The sequence below is a fragment of the Rattus rattus genome, chromosome 15 (assembly GCF_011064425.1).
Source record: "Rattus rattus isolate New Zealand chromosome 15, Rrattus_CSIRO_v1, whole genome shotgun sequence".
Lineage (NCBI taxonomy): Eukaryota > Metazoa > Chordata > Mammalia > Rodentia > Muridae > Rattus > Rattus rattus.
The window spans coordinates 25,818,510-25,837,717 of NC_046168.1; the positions used below are offsets into that span (position 1 = coordinate 25,818,510).

Below are 19,208 nucleotides of genomic sequence, written 5' to 3' on the forward strand. Positions count from 1 at the left end.
ATTATGTCTTCAATAGTAAGGAAAGGATTTTTTTCAGAACAAATAGCATTTGAAGTTTTCCTTTTCTTTTTAGCATGTGAATTTTCATATTTAATTATAGGAAAATTCATCAGCAAAACAGGCTATTTTCCTAACCAAATCCACCTGAGTAATGATGACCTTTAAATGTTGAATTTATAGGATTTTCCGTACAAGGATTTATATGTTGTATAAATTGAGATAGGGCCATGTTGTTTCAGCACGGTCACACGTGTGGATGTGGGGATGACAATCACCATCCTATGACCATAGGGATAATTTAAAACTTCTCAGCACAATTCTGTGTTAATCTGAATCAATAGAATCCACTCTTACTATAATGTTACTTCTTTTATATAGGTGCATTTTAAAGTGGGTTTAAGCACAACCTTTAAATAAACTGTAATGAAAATAATAGCAAACACACTGAATAATCTTAGTCTTCTGACACATTGTCCAATTACACACTAAGGCCTATTGCTTATCTAGGTAAATTAAGATGATTTTCTTCTGTTGTTTTCAATATTTATTATATGTAATGACCATGTTCTGTCTTAAAATGTTAGAAACGTTGCCTTGTATGTTGCCATAACAAAGAATTATTTTCCCCTGCAACAGTAAATTCTGAATATGTTGGAAATAAGCCACTAGATAGCTGGCATAATCATCTCTTCCATTAAAATACTAAAATAGTGACAATAATTTATAAACTGATATTGGCTGTGTTCCAAAAAACTTATACTTTAAAAAAGGTTGTTAACAGATATCTACAGAACATTTCACTCTAGAACAAAATAATATACCTTTTTCTCAGTACCTCATGCTACCTTCTCAAAAATTGAACATATAATCAGAAGTAAAGCAAGTCACAATAGATACAAGAAGATTGAACTAATCCCGTGCATTCTATCATACAACCATGGACTAATTCTTGTCTTCAATACCAAAACAAATGAACAAACAAACAAAAAAAAACAGAAAACAACAACAAACAAGCAAGCAAACAATAACAACAAAAATAACAAAAAACAAACCACCACTACCACCACCACCACCACCACCAACAACAACAACAAAAAACATCCATGTAAACTGAACAGCTCTCAACCCAATATGGTCAGGGAAGAAATAAAGAAAGAAATTAAAGACTTTTAGAATTTAATGGAAATGAAGGCACAACATACACAAACTTCTGGGACACAAAGAAAGCAGTGCTGAGAGGAAAACTCATAGCTATGAGTGCCTATATAAAGAAATTGGAGAGATCCTACACTAGCAGCATATCTGAAAGCTCTAGAACATGAATAAAGAAATACAGCCAAGAGGACTAGATGGCAGGGAATAAAGTCAGGGTTGAAAAGAACCAAGTAGAAACAAAGCGGCCAAGAACAAGGCAGTTTTGGTGCAGAATTCTAGCAGTTTTGGTGCAGAATTCTATCAGACCTTCAAGGAAGAGCTCATGCTAGTACTCCTCAAACTATTCCACAAAACAGAAACAGGAGGAAGACTAACTAATTCATTCTGTGAAGTCACGGTTACACTGATACCTAAGGCACACAAAGACCCAACGAAGCAAGAGAACTTCAGATGAATTTTCCTTATGAATATCAATGAAAAATGCTCAAAATTCTCACAAACTGAATCCCAACACATCAAAACAATCATTTACTATAATCAACTAGGCTTGATGCCAGGAATGCAGGGGTGGTTGAATATACTGAAATCCATCAAGGAAAAAACTACATGATCAACTCATTAGATGTTGTAGAAGCATTTGACAACACCGCTTCATGTTAAAAGTATTGGAGAGAAAAAATTCAAAGCCCATATCTAAACATAATAAAAGAAATATACAGCAAATAAATAGCTAACATCAAACTAAATGGAGAGAAATTTGATGTAATCCCATTAAAATCGTGGACAAGATGAGGCTGCAGATTGTCTCCAATTTATTTAATATAGTACTTGAAGTTCTATCTAGAGCAATTAGGCTACATAAAGAGGTCAGAGGGAGACAAATTGAAAACAAAAAAGTCCTGATATCACTATTTGTCAATGATCTAATGATATACATAAGCAACCCCAATATTCTACCAGAGAACTCCCATATCTGAAAAACAACTTCAGCAAAGTGACTAGGCATAAAATTAATGCAAAGGAATTAACAGCCTTTCTCTGCAAAGGGGATAAACAAGCTAAGAAAGAAGTTAGGTAAACAACACCCTTCACAATAGTCACAAATAATATAAAATAGCTTGGTGTGATTCTAATCAAGGAAGCAAAATCTCTATATAAGAAGAACTTCAAGTGTCTAAGGATTGAAATGAAAGGAGAGCTCAGAAGATGAAAAGATCTTTCATGCTCATGGATCAGCAGGATTAACATAGTAAAAATGGCCATCGTCCCCAAATCAATCTATAGATTCAATGCAATCCTCGTCAAAATTCCAACTGAATTCTTCACAGCAATAGAAAGAACAATTCTCAAATTCATTTGAAATAAGAAAACCCCACAATATAGAAAACAATTCACAACAATAAAAGAACTTCTGGGGGAATCACTATCCCTGAACTCAAGGTGTACTACAGAGCATTCATGATAAAAGCACGTGTTATTGGTACAAAGATAGACAGAAAGATCAATGGAAGAGAATTGAAGAACAAGAAATAAACCTATATACCTTTGATCCAAAAACCATCCAGTAGAAAAAAAAGACATGTTCAACAAATGGTGATGTTTTAACTGGCAGTCAGCATGTAGAAAAAATGTAAATTGATCCATTCTTTTCTCCTTGCACAAAGCTCAGGTCCAAGTGGATCAAGGACCTCCAAATAAAACCAGATATGCTGAATCTTATAGAAGAGAAAGTAGAAAATATCCTTGAACACTTTGGCTCAGGGAAAAATTTTCTGAAGAGAACACCAATGGCTCAGGCTCTAAGATAAAAAATTGTCAAATGGGACCTCATGAAATTGAAAAGCTTCTGTAAGGCGAAGGACACTGTCATTAAGACGAAGTGACAATCTACAGATTCGGGAAAGATCTTTACTAACCCTACATCTGATAGAGGACTAATATACAAAATATACAAAGAATGCAAGAAGTTAGACTCCAGAGAACCAAATAATACTATTAAAAATGGAGTGCAGAACTGAACAAAGAATTCTCATCTCAGAAATCTCAAATGGCTGAGAAGCACCTAAAGAAATTTTCAATGCCCTTAGTCACCAGAAAAAAATGAATATTAAAAAGAACCTGGGAATCCACCTTACATCAATAAGAGTGGCTAAGATAAAACACTTAGGCAACAGTATATCTTGGTAAGGATGTGGAGAAAGAGAAACATTCCTCATTTTCTGGTGGGATTGGAATCTGGTAAAACCACTTTGTATGATTATCTGGCTGTTCCTCAGAAAATTTGAAATAATTCTACCTGAAGACCCAACTATACCACTACTGGGCATATACCCAAAGGATACTCAAACATTTAGCTAGGTCACATGCTCCGCGATGTTTACAGCAGCCTTATTTATAATAGCCCAGAAACTGGAAGCAACCCAGATGTCCTCATAAGAAGAATGGATAAAGAAAATGGACATTTACACAATGGACATTTACTACTCAACTATTAAAACCATTGAGTTCATGAAATTTGCTGGCAAATAGATGGAACTACAAAATATCATACTGAGTGAGGTAACCCAGACACAAAAGGACATATTCAATGAAAAGTATATATTATCCCCAAAGCCCATCAAACAACTCACAGACCATATGGAGCTTAAAAAGAAGGAAAACCAAAGTATGAATGATTCAATCTTACTTAGAAGGGGGAACAAAATAATCACTGAAGGTACAGGTAGGGAGAGACCTAGGAGGGAGAGGGTAAGGGGGTGATAAAAGGGGGCAGGATCAGATATAGGAAGAGACAAAAAAGAAGTCCAGAAGGTCAGGAAAATAAATAGAAAAAAATGTAGCAGTGGGGGGAGGGGTGGGGAACTGGGGGAAGCACTAGAAAGTCCCAATTGCCAGGGAAGCAAGAGCTTCCTAGGACCCAACAGGGAGGATATTAATGGAAATACCCAACAAAGGAAAGATAGAACCTGTTGAGACCACCTCCATGGCCCCAATTTAAGTGATGGGGCCACCCACCTATCTCAAAATTTTAAACTCAGATTTGTTCCTGTCTAAATAAAACACAGGAACAAAATATGGAGCAGAAACAAAAGGAAAGGCAGTCCAGAGGCTGTCCCACCTAGGAATCTATCCCATCTGCAGACACCAAACCTTGACACTATTGCTGATGACTATTTGCAAACAGAATCCCAGTAGGGCTGTCCTCTGAGTGGCTCTACCAGAACCTGACTAATACAGATCAGATACTCATAACTAACCATCAGACTGAGCCCAAGAACCACAATCGAAGAGTTAAGGGAAGGACTAAAAGAGACGAAGGGAATTGCAACCCCATAGAAGAACAAAAATATCAACTAACCAGACCCTAAGATCTCCCAGGGACTACATTACCAACCAAAGGTTATACATGGGAGGGGAAGCCCTTTGTCCTCTGAAGGCTTGATGCCCCAGTGTAAGGTGATGCCATAGGGGTAGGACAGGAGTTGGTAAGTGGTTTGGGGGAGCACCCTCTTACAGGCAAACAGGAAGGGGGATGAGTTGGGTTTTTGCAGATGGGAGACTCGGAAATGTGACAACATTTGAAATGTAAATAAAATAACCAAAAGAATTTTTAAAAAAGGCTTGTTTAGGTACACTGAATATCATTTACTGATCTCTGTTTAAAACTTTACTTAGCTTGGAATTTATTTAGACTCAAGTATACACTAGGACTAGTTTTCTTAGTGCACGTTTGTGTGTGTTTGTGTGTGTGTGTGTGTGTGTGTGTGTGTGTGTGTGTGTGTGTCCCAACCATAGAATGTGGAAGGAGATTAAAGGACCATATATGCAGGAAAGGGTTCTTGCCTTTCACTATATAGTCCCCAGCATACAACTCCAATGGTTGGCCTTGACAGCAAGCACCTTTATATACTGATTCATCTCTCTAGCCATATTTGGCACTTACATTCGTCCATCTTAAGACCATTGTAGTTGATGTCTATGTGCAGGTGAGGGCAGGCCCAAGATAAGGGAAGGCTTGTGATTGGGCAGTGAAAAAGTAAGACAGGGACAGAGTTTTTGTAAGGCTGGAGAGAGGAAAAAAGAAAAGAATAACCAAAATGGAGGAGAATGTGGATGACTCAGATCTGTGTGGCCTTAAAGGACCACACGTAGTTATGAATATTTCATAAGGGATAGATTTTTATAGGAGAAATAATCTTATCTAGATGGGCAGTTTATATCATCAATTTATTATGAGTTTATTGCGTAGACATCTTGGGAAATTAATTTAAGGTATAAATCTGATTGTTAAATTACAAGTTAATTAATTTTGATTTTGAGGAGTTACTGGGAATTGTGTCTACAACCACAGGGGGTGGATGCTGGAATGTGAGCAGGGCCCACAACAAGAGAGTTGCAAGAGGGCAGCTGCTGCCAGGCTCAGAGAGGAGGCTGTGACAGTGTGGGGTTGAGATTGGGAGCTTACTGCCTGAGATGCTCTGTTGATTGAGATAATACTCTGCAGATGCCCTGTGGCCCTACAGTGCCAACACTAGCATGGGTTGGTAGATTCTTTTTAAAATATTTACTACTACAGACCATTGTCTTACTTTGTAGCCAGAAAATATGCCTGTTTGTTATTTTTGCATTACATTAACATGACTAATTTTGCTACCCCTGTTTTGCAGCCAAATTTAATCCACATGCCCCCACCCCCAAGCAGTCAATGCTGCAAGAGCTCAGACAAATAGAGAGAGCCAGAAGAATTATTTAGGTGATGGGAATTGAGAACTACTAGTGTTTCGAGCTCACAAGTATTTGTCATGTGTCAGACAGTGTTTAAATATATAAACACATTTAAACCTCAGAATGATAAGAGCTATTAATTCTCCCTAGCAGAATGCACTGAAACAGATGATTAATTAAATAACCTTCCCAAGATCAATCAGTTGGTGAGTGGTGGAGCTAGGAAACTAGCCTAAGTTGTACAATTTCAGAGTCCATATTCATAACCATCACTGTTTCCAGGAGAGCACTGTTAGACTGAGAATTTTCTCTTAGAAAAAAAAATACATCCAGAAGCCAAATAAATGCAATGTGGCTGGAAAAAAAAGCTGAGAATGCATTAAAAATTCTGATAGGGAACTTGATAAGGAATAAAATTTGTTGACTGCAAATTTCTCAATTAGTTTTTAAAAATATTTGCAAGAATTTCAAAAGTTATTTTTCGTAGATAATTACTTGTTTATTGGTAGAATTCTTAGCCAGTGTCACAAAATTAAAACTGTATATGCTCTCAAACCTTTTCAAAACCTATGTGCTTTTTAGTTTTCTAAGGATCTTATTGGTATCCTGATGGTAATCCACTAGGTCTAGGCTACATCTCAAGTTGATTAATTTTAAGAAGTTTCAAGGCAGGGCTAGATGTAGAGAAATGTGGCTTGTGCACACTTAATGCTGTGGTGTTAGCATTTTAATACTCTTAGTGATTTATTAACAGGAGGACTTACATCTTTTGCCATGACACTCCACAATTTATGTTTCTTTCTCAGCTAATACTGTTGCTGCTGATCTAGAATTCAATTTGAAAGGTCCTACTAAGACTTAGCGAACAGTTTCACTGGACTAGTTTTTCCTGCTTATGTAAATAATGGCTTCTCAGAAAGCAAGTATTCTCGCTAATTTGCATAATATTTTTTGGTTGTTTCTCTGCCTCCACCTAAGTTTATCAGGTATAATGATTATAATATCGTCTTCAAGGTCATTTTTTAGCACAACGAATTGCCTTTATCTCGGTATGCAACATTTAGTGGTCCTGAACAGAGTGGGGAATGTGACAATGAACCAGCAGGCCAGGCTCACAGATCCGCAAATGATCTGCAAACATGGTGACACAGAGTCCCTTGGGTCTCTTCTGAGGGTCTGAGGAGCAACACTGAAACCTGAGTGTGCTGGGTTAGGGCTTCCTGTTCCAGCTGTCAGGTTCCACATAAGACAGGATGGATAGCCAGGGTGACTGAGAGCCCTGTTCAAACCACTTCAATATGCAAAAGCAAAGCAATTATGGGAAAAGGAGTCAACTCAGAAGTGTGTGTACCGAGGACTCTAAGCATGGTCTTTCTGTAGACATATGTCCACCAAGGACCCTGAACTCTGGCTGGTCTGAGTCACTGTGTGACTGCTCTGTTCACCTCTAGACCCAAGCTCAAAGCTCGAGGGCTGATGGTGGCAACAGGGCCGAGGACCTGACACTCCCTTCCCAGGCTGGTGGCAGGTGAATGAGTGTGGACAGGAGCTAAGTGAGGGAGGCCAGGCGCTTCCAAGCTCATCTGATGACTTCTGGCCACAGCAAATGTTGGGTGGTGATGGGCAAGAAGGGACTTGAGGAAGGGGAAAGCATATACCTTGATAAAGGTGGGGAGATGGGAAGCCCTGAATTCCTTGCCTGTGGCCAAATACAGATGGAGGGGAGGTCACAATCTAAACTTTGGCCAAGGGTGGGGGTGGAAGAGTGGGGACCACGGCTTGGATGGGGCATCACTTAAGACTTAAGAAAGCAGGGCTGCAGCCAAAGCGCCCCTAGCTCAGCGGTGGTCAGTCCCATGGCTGCTACCTGACACCTCCCCATCTATTCTAAGAGCCACCACACAACTGTGGTGGAGGGCAGGGCAGACCCAGACCAAGTGCAGGTGTTTATATAATGTATTTGTTCACAGTTGCATTAGCTGTGCCCACTGCTCCCAAAGGAATCCAATTTCAACACACCTTGATCCCAGAAGTTTAATCAGGCTGACAGCGGTTACACCGGACAGATGATGTTACACAGCACAACTTACTATTTCAAATGGACAAGATGTTAGTGTCAGAGCAGTGTCTCAGGATGAAGTCTGAGTGGGACTTCCTCTCCAGTACTTTGAGGTCTACAGATGGATCTAGAAAATTCACTACTGTTGAATATGAAGACTTGGGTTGCATGGGGAGGGGAGGCCGGGGCTTTTGTGACTAATTGCCAGAACACTGTCCTTCTGGCATCTGTGGCAGCTTCATGTTCTCTTTTGACAGCATCAGGCCCCTCAGTTCCTGCAGGATGACTTTAATGCTGTGGGAATTCTGCCACTTTGCCAACACAGCTATGGCTCTTGGACTCTACTTGAACTGCTCACACTGCTCATATTATCTCTTGCTAGAAATCTTACAGATGGGGGAGCTTCTGGGTACGTAGGCCCACATTCTATTTTAAGGCTGTATTTCAGTTTTCATAAATTGTCCTTCAAAGCCCAATTATCATCCTGTTCATCTTGTGTATCATCCTTGTTGTCCTCCAGACCCCAGTAAACTGTGCTGTTGCCTACTCCTTTCTGGCCTTCTTCCAGCTCTTCTAACAGTGGGAAATTTTGAGGGACGTTTACTCCCAAGCCTGTGGTAACTGCCATCTTGCATTGCAACCACTCGAAGACCAGCCTCAAAGTCAAATACTTTTACTATATGGTCTTTTACAGAAAAAAGTCTGTGGTCCTTGATGGACTAAATGACATTACAGATCACAGGAATATATGAAAAAGTTTCCTCAGTATTGGGATGTTCTATTGTCTTATATGTTTTGGATATAATATTTCTTTTATAAACCATTTCAAACTATCTTAACTCTACTACCCTCATAAAACTTCCTAAAAATAGATGTCAAAGGTTTAATTGTCTATGGACAGATTACAGGGGATACAGCCTATTGCTCAGGACTCTGTAATGTGCGAAAAAGATAACGCTTTTTATATTTTGAACTTGTTTTATATGTTCTTACTCTTTGATTGTGAGAATCTTCTCAAAAGACGTTTTATCAAAGTAAAGGTTAAAGGTATATTAGCCTTTTTATTTTTGATTTTTTTTATTATTTAGATAATATATTTTTTATTTACATTTCCAATGTTATCCCCTTTCTTCCTGGTTTCCCCTCTGGAAATCCCCTATCCCATGCACCCTCCCCCTGATTCTATGAGGATGCTCCCCCACCCACCCGCCATTCCCTCCTGCCTCCCAGTCCTGGCATTCCCCTACACTTCAAACTATTCCACAAAACAGAAACAGAATTTATTCTACGAGAACACAGTTATGTTTATACATAAACTACACAAAAACCTAACAAAAAAAGAGAACTTCAGACCAATTACCCTGATGAATATCAATGCAAAAATACTCAATAAAACTCTCTCAAACTGAATCCACATAAAAACAATCACCATGATCAAGTAGGCTTCATCTCAGGAATGCAGGGATGGTTCAATATACCGAAATCTATCAGTATAATCCATTATATAGGCTTTTTCTTACAATGAAACCATGACTGTAGTTCAGTCATTTTTGGACTGTGACCCACTCAGCATGATGCTTTCAGAGCTATTTCACAAAGTAACAGATGCTAGACAGGCGTGTCCAACACACATAGTGACCCTGAACCTTTGTTTCCCATGTTACATATTACCAGAGTATTTCTTCCCCAGACTGTCTTGAAATAGTGCTTTAAAAGTAATGTCCCTTTTTTTCTTGTTTCTAGCATGACTCGAAACACCTCTTTAATCTCTCCCACACCAAAGGATATCACCCAGCTTTTAATGTAGTTAGTGTAATATTATCTGAAAAAAGTTGATTATCTGTGAAACATGTTACTCGGCCTGACTACATTAAAGCATTATTTGGTAGAATCTATCTATTGTTTGTTTTTTTTCTATGTAATAGGAAAATTGTTTAAGAATGAATAACAGTGGGGAACCAAAGGGCAGCCTGGGACAGACCCTTCCAGTTTCCATCTCCTCCTAGAGCCAGGAATGTTCCACAGCCCATGGACACAAAACCTGCCTCAGAGAACTGGTCTACTAGGAGCACTCTCCTCCCTCTTATGCCCTCAGCCCAGAGGTGAGACCCCACTATTTTCACACTGATTGTCCAAGGATAAACCTGCCAGCAGTGCACATGGCTCAGGAGTCACAGGGCAGCCTAGCACAAGGCACTTTTTGTCTCCTTCTACACCCAGAGGCAGGACTGTTTCACAGCCCTCAGAAACAAAACCTGCCCACAGAAGCACTCTTCCTCCTAAGCTCAAAGGAGAGACCCAATTTTTCTCGACTTTCTCCCAATTGACTGTCCAAGGAGACACATACCAAAAGCACACAGGAAGCAGGAGCCCCAGGACTGCCTAGGACAAGACCCTTCCAGTCTCTGCCTACACCTAGAGCAGGGGCTGTCACACACCTCTTGGCCCTAAAACCTGCCAACAGAAAGCTGGTCTGCCAGGAGTGTTCTCCCTCCAAAGATCACAGGTTAATAGGCTCACAGGCTTAATGGCCCACAGAAGAGACAAGCTCCAGTGAGAGACAACAAGGTCAACTAACATCAGTGATAACCAGATTGCAAGAGGAAAGCCCAAAAACCTAAGCTACAGAAACCAAGACTATTTGGCATTGTCAGAACGCAGTTCTTCCACCACAGCAAAAACTGGATATCCCAACAAATCAGAAACGCAAGATTTGGATTTAAAATCACATCTCATGATATTGATAGATGAGTTTAAGAAGGACATAAATAAGTACCTTAAAGAAAGAAAGGAGAAAACAGGTAAAAAAAGTAGAAGCCCTTAAAGAGGAAACACAAAAATTCTTTAAAGAATTACAGGAAACCAAACATGTGAAGGAATTGAAGAAAATCATCCAGGATATAAAAATGAAAACAGAAACAGTAAAGAAAATCACAAAGGGAAACAACCCTGGAGGTAGAAAACCTAGAAAAGAGATCAGGAGTCATAGACACAAGTATCACAAACAATACAAGAGATAGAAAAGAGAACCTCAGGGACAAAAGAAACCATAAAAATTTAACAAAATAGTCAAAGAAAATGCAAAAATCAAAAAATCCCTAACCAAAAATATCCAGGAAATTGTGGACACAAGAGAAGACCAAAACTAAAAATAAAAGAGACTGAAGATTCCTAACTTACAGGGCCAGTAAATATCTTCATCAAAATTATAGAAGAAAATGTTCCTCACCTAAAGAAAGAGATGTCCATGAACATGCAAGAAGCTTACAGAACTCCAAAGAGATTGAACCAGAAAAGAAATTCCTCTTGTCACATAATAGTCAAAACCAAAACACAAAATACACAAAACAAAGAAAGAATATTAAAAGCAATAAAGGAAAAAGGTCAAGTAACATGTAAAGGCAGACCTATCAGAATTACACCAGACTTCTTAACAGAGAGTATGAAAGCTAGAAAATCCTGGACAGATGTCATACAGCCTCTAAGAGAAAACAAATGGCAGGCCAGGCTACTATAGCCACCAAAATTCTCAATTACCATAGATAGAGAAACCAAGATTTTATATGACAAAAACAAATTTACACACTGTCTTTTCATAAATCCAGCCCTACAAAGGATAATAGATGGAAAAGTCCAGCACAAGAAGGGAAACTATAACCTATAAAAAGTAAGAAATTAATTTTCTTGCAACAAACCCAAAAGTAGATGGCCACACAAACAAAATACCATTTATAACAACAAAAATATCAGGGAACAACAATCATTATTTCTTAATATCTCTTAACATCAATGGATTCAATTCCCTCATAAAAAGACATAGGCTAACAGACTGGATATGTAAACAAGACCCAGCATTTTGCTGCATACAGGAAACACACCTCAGGGACAAAGACAGAAACTACCCAAGAGTAAAAGGCTAGAAAAAATTTCTGAGAAAATGGTCCTAAGAAACAAGTTGGAGTAGCCATTCTAATATCAAATAAAATCAATTTTTCACCAAAAGTTATGAAAAAAGATAAGGAAGGACACTTCATATTCATGAAAGTTCATGAAATCTATCAAGATGAACTCTCAATTTTGAACATCGACGCTCCAAATGCAGGAGCACATACATTCATATAAGAAATATTCATATAAGAAACTTTACAAAAGCTCAAAGCATACATTACACCACACACAATAATAGTAAGAGACTTTAACACACCATTCTCATCAACGGACAGATCATGGAAACAGAAACTAAATGGAGACACAGTGAAACTAACAGAAGTTATGAACCATATGGATTTAACAGACATCCATAGAGCATTTCATCCTAAAAACAAAAGAATATACTTTTTTCTCAGAACCTCATGGTTCCTGTTCCAAAATTGATCATCTGATCAGTCACAGAACAGGTCTTAACGAATACAAGAAGAGTGAAATAATCCCATCATCCTATCAGATCACCCTGGACTAAGGCTAGTCTACAATAGCAACAAAAATGACAGAAAGCCCACATATACATGGAAGTTGAAAAGGCTCTACTCTTGATAACTTGGTCAAGGAAGAAATAAAGAAATTAATGATTTTTTTTAGAATTTAAGGACAATGAAGGTACATCATTCACAAACTTATGGGACACAGTGCTAAGAGGAAAAGTCATAGTTCTGAGTCCCTCCAAAAAATAAATTACAGAAAGCATACACTAACAGCTTGATAGCACACCTAAAAGCTCTAGAACAAAAAGAAATAATTTCACCCAAGAGTAGTAGATGGCAGGAAATAATCAAACTCAGAGCTGAAATCAACCAAGTAGAAACAAAAAAGAACTATACAAGGAATCAACAAAACCAGGAGTCAGTTTTTTGATACATCAAAAAGAGAGATAAACCATTAGCCAGACAAGCCAGAGGGCACAGATACAGTATCCAAATCAACAAAATCAGAAATGAAAATGGAGACATAAGAACAGAATGTGATGAAACACAAAAAATTATCAGATCCTACTAACAAAACCTACACCCAGCAAAACTGGAATATCTGGAGGAAATGAACAATTTTTAGACAGATAACAGGTACCAAAGTTACATCAGGAACAGATAAAAGATCTAAGGAGCCCATCAATCCTAACAAAATCAAAGCAGTCAATAAAAGTCTCCCAACCAAAAAAAGCACTGCATAAGATGGGTTTAGTGCATAATTCTCTCAGACCTTCAAAGAAAACCTAATGCTAATACTCTTCAAAGTATTCTACAAAATAGAAACAGAAGGAATGTTACATATTCTGTTTTTGAAGCCACAATTATGCTTATACTTAAACCACACAATGACACTACAAAGAAAGATAACTTCAGACCAATTTCCCTGATGAGTATCGATGCAAAAATACTCAAAAAAATTCTTTAAAACCGAATCCAAGAATACATCAAACTGATCATCAACATGATCAAAGAAGTTCATTCCAAGGATGTTTGGGTGGCTCAATATACAGAAATTGATCAATATAATCCACTATATAAACCAACTAAAGGAAAATATACATATGATCTTCTAATTAGATGCTGAAAAAACATTTGACAAAATTCAAAACCCCATCATCATAAAAGTCTTGGAAAGATTAGGAATTCAAGGCCCATATCTACACATAGTAAAAGCAATATGCAGCAAAATAGTAGCCAACATCAAACTAAATAGAGAGAAACTTGAAGTAATCCCACTAAACTCAGGGAATAGACAAGGCTTCTAACTCTCTCCCTACCTATTGAATATAGTACTTTAAATCCTAGGCAGAGCAATAAGACAACAGAAAGTGGTCAAAGGGATACAAATTGGAAAGGAAAAGGCAAAATATCACTATTGCAGATGATATGATATTATCCTTCAGTGACTCCAAAAATTCCACCAGAGAGATCCTAAACAACTTCAGCAAAGTGGCTGGATATAAAATTAGCTCACACAAACTAGTAGACTTCCTCTACCCGAAGGAAATACAGAATGAGAAATAAATTAGGGAAATGACACTGTTCACTATAGCCACAAATAATATAAAATACCTTGGTGTGACCCTAACCAAGAGAGTAAAAATCTGTATGACATGAATTTCAAGTCTCTGAGGAAAGAAATCCAAGATGTCAGAAGATGGAAAGATCGTTCATGCTTATTGACTGACAAGATTAATACAGTAAAGATAGTCATCTTGCAGAAAGCAATGTACAAATTCAATGCAATCTCTATCAAAATTAAAACTCAATTCTTCATTTAGAAAAGCAAAAAACCCATGATAACGAAAACTATTCTCAACAATAAAAAACTTCTGGAGGAATCACCATTCCTGACCTCAAGCTGTATTACAGAGGAATCATGATAAAAAATGCATGTTATTTGTACACAGACAAGCAGGTAGATTAATGGAATAGAATTGAAGACTCAAAAATGAACTCACAAAACTATGGTTACTTGATCTTTGACAAAGGAACTAAAACTATCTAATGGATAAAAAAGTTAGCATTTTCAAAAATGGTGCTGGCTAAACTGGAAGTCAGCATGTAAAAGATTGCCAATTGACCTCTTCTTATCTCCTTGTACAGAGTTCAAATCCAAGTGGATCAAGGGCCTCCACATAAAACCAGATACAGTGAAACTAATAGAAGAGAAAGGGGGGAAGAGCCTTGAACACATAGACACAGGAGAAAATTTCCTGAACAGAACCCCAAAGTCTTATGTTCCAAGATCGAAACTCAACAAATGTATTGTCATAAAATTGCAAAGCATTTGTAAGGTAAAGGACACTGTCATTAGGACAAAACAGCAACCAACAGAGTGGGAAAAGATCCTTACCAATTCTACATCCAATTGAAGGCTAATATCTAATATATACAAAGAACTTGAGAAGTTAGAATCCATAGAATCAAATAATCTTATTTCAAAAAGGGGTACAGAGCTAAACAAAGGATTCTCAAATGAGAAATACCAAATGCCTGATAAACACCTAAAGAAATATCTAACATCCTTAGTCATCAGGGAAAGACAAATTGAAACAACCCTTAGATACCACCTCACACCAGTCCGAAAGGCTAAGATGAAAAACTCAGGTGACAGTAGATGCTGGCAAGGATGTGGAGAAAGAGGAACACTCTTCCATTTTTGGTGGGACTGCAAACTGGTACAACCACTCTGGAAATCAGTCTTGCGGTTCCTCTGAAAATTGCACATAGTTCTACCTGAGGACCCAGATATACCACTCTTGGAGATCCACCCAAAAGTTGCTCCAACTTATAGCAAGAACACATGATCCACTATGTTCATAGCAGCTTTATTTATAATATCCAAAAGCCAGAACAAACTCAGATGTCTCTCAACAGAGGCATAGATACAGAAAATATCATCATGGGATTTCACAGTATCATTTGTGATTGGGAAAGTACCCAATCACAAATGAACACACATGGTATATACTCACTGATAAGGGGATATTAGCCCAAAAGTTTCAATAACTATGAAAAATTCATAAATCATATGAAGCCTAAGAAGAAGGAAGATTAAAATATGGATGCTTCATTAATTATTAGAAAGGAGAACAAAATACTCACGGGAGGAAATACAGGGACAAAGAATGGAGCATGGACTGAAGGGTCCATGGTCATCCAGGTACTGCCCTACCTGAGGATCTACCCCTTATACTGCCACCAAACCCAGTCACTACTGCTGATGCCAAGAAGTGCTTGCTGACAGGAGCCATACATGGGTGTCTCCTGAGAGGATCTGCCTGAGCCCCACTGACACAGATGAGGATGGTTGCAGCTAATCATTGGACTGAACACTGTGACCCCAATGGAGGAGTTAGAGAAAAGTTTGAAAGAGCAGAAGGGGTTTGTAATACCATAGGAAGAAGCAAACTCTACCTGAGCTCTCAGGGACTAAACCACCAACCAGAGAGTACACATGGAGGGACCAATGATTCCAGCCATATATGTGAAAGAGCACAACATTGTCCAGCATCAGTGGAAGGAAAAGTCCTTGGTCCTATGAAGGCTTGTTTCCCCATGTAGGTTAGTGCTGGGGCATTGAGTTTGGAGTGGATGGGTAGGAATGGAGCATCCTCATAGAAGCAGGAGGAGGGGGCAGGGGATATGGGAGTGGGGAGTGGATAACATTTGAAATGTAAACATATAAAATATCCAACAAAAATAAAATTATTAAAAAAGAATGTGTAACACTAAAGATTTATTAGACATTATATCTTGTTATGTCACAATAATAATCAGGACAATAAATATAACTCTCACATATAGAAATCATTGAGTATATACTAAGAAATAGTACAATAAAACCTGTAATATGGTAAAGAAATAAAATGAAGAAGGTAAAAGAAGATGAATATGTATCACATGCTCATAGATTGGTAAAAAAATTGTGAAAATGCTCATCCAATGCAAAGCTATTTGCAGATTCAATGCAGTCAAAATCAATTTATCAAATATAATTCACAGAAAAACTCAGAAGACTCAGTATATACAAAAGAATCCCGAATGATAAACACTGATAGGTATTATCAACTGTGGGTTTTAAGTCATACTATTAATCGGTGGTACCTAGAACAGCATGATTCTAGAATAAAATTAAACACACAAATGTTTTGACTTTTGATGAAGAGTTTAAAAAGTACAGTTTGAAAATAAAAGGACATCTTCTACAATTGTTTTAGTCAAATGAAAAAATACATGTAAAAGAATCCAACTAGACCCTTATCTCTTACCGTATAAACATCTCAACTTAGATGGATCAAGGACTTTAACCTACTACCCTGAATGTGACAGAGGAAAAGGTAGAGAATATACATTAACATGTGAGCACGGAAAATAACTTTCTATAAGAGTATAATAATATTAAGAATCATGAGTGATAAGTAGGATCTCATGAAATTGCAAAGCTTCAGTACAGCAATGGACACTGTCTCTTGAGGAAAATGGCAGCCTACAGAATGGAAAAAGTGCCAGCTATATATATGAAAAATATTCTGTACCTAGACTATGCAAAGAACACAAAAAGCAGAACACCAAATAAACAAAATTAAACAAATAAAAAACAAAGAAATCAACAAAGTTCTCGAAAGAAATGCAATTGGATTAGATATTTTTAGATGTTTAACATATTCTATCAGTGAAAGATAAATTAAAACTGTATTGATATTTATCTTACTCCAGTCTCAGAACATCTAATATTTAAACAAAAAGGACCACCAGAAATGATGGAGTATATATGTATATATATATATATATATATATATATATATGTGTGTGTGTGTGTGTGTGTGTGTGTGTGTGTGTGTTTGTATATATATACATATATATATATATATAAAACAATAAAGGGAAAACTTACTAATGGTTGCTGAGAGTGCAAACTGGTACAGACTTATAGATATTAATATAAATGTTCCTCAAAAACTATAAATGAATATGTCATATAATTCAGCTAAACTACACTTACACGTAATCACAAATTACTCAGTGTATTACTACAGCAATATTTTCTGTTCCATGTTCATGGATGCTTAATTTGAAATAGCAAAAATATATTAAAACAGATATTCATCACTTATAAATTGATAATGACAATATCATATAAACAAATATATCATTCAACTATAAAGAGAATGATCTAGAAACAATGATTTTGTTCTCTTTCATAGATAATTGCTAGTTTTAACTCATTATGTATATATGTTAGGTTAGAATACCTATAAAAGTCATGAAAACAGAGATTAAATACAGTATATTACAAGAAGCAATGTCGACTGCTGTCAAAGGTGAAAGGGGATGATAAAAGTAGAAGGATTTAGGGGCGATAGAGAAGAGGATATAGAATAAAGGGAGGTGGAGAGTGATGACTATTCCTCTATCCCTTTGAAATATATATGGAAAACTACTATTATAGAAAATTTCTAAAATAAGCATATTTATGAAAGAAGCTAAAATTTAGGCTATAATGTAGGAACAATGGAGGGACAAGCCTAAGGTCAGGGGTGATGGTTTAAAGTCATTTTTTTCTATGTATCGTGCCAATATCGGGTCCCCAAACACTTATATCCAGTTATGTCATAAGCCCAATAGAGAATATGGTGGTACTATTCTCCTAAGTGGACATATAAAAATGGACTCCCTACATTTTTCTCTTTATACCCCATAGTTAATGAATTTCCAAGTACTCATCAGAGAAACCACTTTTCACAAGAATATAATTGAAACACAGACTCACGACTGGTAAGAATGAATAGAGTAGAAGACCCTGAAATACTTAGCTCTAAATGAAAAGTTTACATCACAGCTTTCTCCCTAGGCTCAGGGAGCATCATGGGAGAGACAACAGAAAGATTGTTAAATTCGGAAGTAGTAGACATCTCCAATGTCCAATATGACAACCCTATTGCATGTATCAATTGATAGTGGCTGTGCTTACCCACGATCAAAAGAGACAGAATTCCAGAAGCAATCTGGAGAGGTTCAGCAAGTCCCACCATTAGTTGGGGGGCTATTACAGTTAACGGTGACTGAAGGACAGAGGTTCAATATTTTTCAGGGATGTGCATTCTATATGAACTTTTCAATCTATCCTTAATTAACAGAAATGTAGTGGTTTAAAAAAGAAAATTAGCCAAACAACACAATCAAAAATGGGGAATAGAACTGGACAGATAATTCTCAACTGAGGAGTCTCAAATGGCTGGGAAACATTTAAAGAAATATTGAGAACCCTTAGTCATCAGGGAAATGCAAATCAAAATGACACCGAGATTCCACCATACACCAAGCAGAATGGCTAAGATCAAAAACTCAGGTGAGGACACATGCTGGCAAGGATGTGGAGAAAGAAGAGTACTCCTCTATTGCTGGTGGGATTGCAAACTAGTATAACCACTCTTGAAAGCAATCTAGAGGTTCCTCAGATAATTCGAATTATATCTACCTGAAGATCTGGCTATAAACTCTTGCACATATACCCAAAAGATGCCCCACCATGTCAACAGGGGCAAATGTTTCATTATGTTCATCGCAGCCTTATTTGTGATAGCCAGAAGCTGGTAACACCCAGATGTCCACCACAGAAGAATGGATACAGAACATGTGGTTCATTTACACAATGGAATACTACTCAGCTATAAAAACAAGGACATAATGAGCTCTGTAAGCTAATGGATGGAGCTAGAAAACATCATCCTGAGTGAGGTAACTCAGAACCAAAAGGACACGCATAGTATGTACTCACTAGGTGGATATTACCAAAAAAT

General features: G+C 37.4%; 1 pseudogene; it reads right to left on the reverse strand.

The window, feature by feature from the left end:
* Positions 1–8,136: 8,136 nt before the first annotated feature.
* LOC116884799 lies at positions 8,137–8,567 on the reverse strand (annotated as a pseudogene).
* Positions 8,568–19,208: the final 10,641 nt, after the last annotated feature.